The sequence below is a fragment of the Leucopleurus acutus genome (genome assembly GCF_964270905.1).
Source record: "Leucopleurus acutus genome assembly, chromosome: X".
Classification (NCBI taxonomy): domain Eukaryota; kingdom Metazoa; phylum Chordata; class Mammalia; order Artiodactyla; family Delphinidae; genus Leucopleurus; species Leucopleurus acutus.
The window spans coordinates 77,861,745-77,863,943 of NC_139148.1; positions in this window are offsets into that span (position 1 = coordinate 77,861,745).

The window sequence follows — 2,199 nt, forward strand, 5'->3', positions numbered from 1 at the left end:
TCAGTCCTGCAGCCAATCCTGATCCCTCCAGCTCCAGCTTACTCCACATTAAAGCTTTGCACTAGATTTGGGACAAACAAAACAGAGAAAGGGGTGCGATTTTTGGCTGCTTCTGAGTGAAATTGCAGACGTCTACACAGGAGATGCTTAGGTTTGCTGTGACTGCATGGGCCTGAATTGTTTCATCAATTCACTTCTTTTGGGATAGGGCACACACTGACAGCCATAGAGCAGAGAGGAAGCCCTACCTCATATCCAGTACAAGCTCTAGACACTACAACACCAACCCACTCCCTGCCAAAGGGATGGCGGCCAGCACACTCTGAGGAAAGATGTGGCTGGCATTCATACCAAAACCAGACTTTGCCCAAAAATATTGGACAAACATAGTCTACAAAGGGATGCTCCCACATAAAACCACCTCTTCAAGACCACAGTAGAGAATGGTTCCTCCTAAATTCATAGAGACAGAGAAAGTTAAGTAAAATGAAAAGACAGAGGAACTACTTCTAATTAAAAGAACAAGAAAAATCCCCTGAAAAAACAATGAAATATACCTCACCAGTCTACTAGACTTCAAGTTCAAAAAGACAGTAATAACAATGCTGAAGAAACTAAGAAAGATTATCAACAGGAATGCAGATCACTGTAATGAGGAACTAGAAACTATAAAGATGAACCAATCAAAAATAGACAATTCAATTGCTGAGACTGAATGAGAGACTAAGTGACACCAAAGAATGCATAAGTGATATGGAAGAGAGAATAATGGAATTCACTGAATCAGAACAACATACAGAATGACAAATTAATCTTTTACAAAGGAGGCAAGAATATACGATGGAAAAAAGACAGTCTCTTAAACAAGTGGTGTTGGGAAAGCTGGACAGCTACATGCAAATCAATAAAATTAAAACACACTCTCACACCATATACAAAAGTAAATTCAAAATGATTTAAAGACCTAAATATGAGACATGACACCATAAAACTCCTAGAAGAAAACATAAGCAAAATATTCTGACATAAATTGTAGCAATATTTTCTTAGATCAGTCTCCAAGTACAAAAGAAGTAACAGCAAAAATAAACAAATGGGACCTAATCAAACTTAAAAGCTCTTGCACGTAATCCAGCTATTCTGTTTCTGCATATTTATCCAAAGAATATAAAATCACTGATTTAAAAGATATATGCAGCCCTATGTTCAACACAGCATAGCCAAGATATTGAAACAACCTAAGTTCCCATCAATGAATGAATGGATAAAGATAATGTGGTACACACACACAGACACACAAAGGAATACTATCCAGCCATATAAAAGATGAAATCATGTGATTTGTGACAGCATGGATGGACCTTGAAAGTATTATGCTAAGTGTAATACTTAAATGAAACAAACAAAATTTAAAAAACAAAACAAACACAAACAATTAGATACTGAAATCAAGGTAGTGGTTACCAGAGTGTAAGTGGGGGAAAGGTTAAAAGGGTAAAGTGGATCAACTATATGGTGACAGATGGAAACTAACTTTGTGGTGGTGAGCTCACTGTAGTGTATACAGAAGTAGAAATATAATGTTTTACACATAAAACACATAATGTTACAAACCAATGTTCCCTCAATAAAAAATGAAATAAAATAAAATACATTATTGAGCGTCATACAAAAAATGCAAAGCCTTTGTACTAATGCTCTACTGGGAGCGAGGGTAATGGTGGTGAAGTTGGTGGTATAATTTCAGGACAGTGAGAGTTTAGGAAAAGGCAAACAATGCTGAAAAAAAGTGAACCTGATTAAGTTGGCCATGACTTAATGAGAAAATTCAGATGCTTGCTTGAAAACAATTTTTCAGATATCTCTGAAAAAGCCATGATGAATCATCATGCCTTAAAACTTAATCTTCAAGAGATTAGCAGAGAGAGAGATTGATCAAGATGGTGAAAAGGAGGACATGGATCTCACCTCCCTCAATAAACACTTCAAAAATACACCTACATGTGGAACAATTCTCAATTAAACCTAACTAGAAACTGGCAGAAAGACTGCTGTACACTGAAGGCTCTAAGAAAGATTTACATAGAATTGGATAGGAAGGGAAGAGAACTGATCCCGTGCTCAGAGGGGACTCAGAGGAAAAGGCAGACTGCATGGGAAGAGATTCATCTCAGGGAGTGAGCAGTTTGAACCATTTAT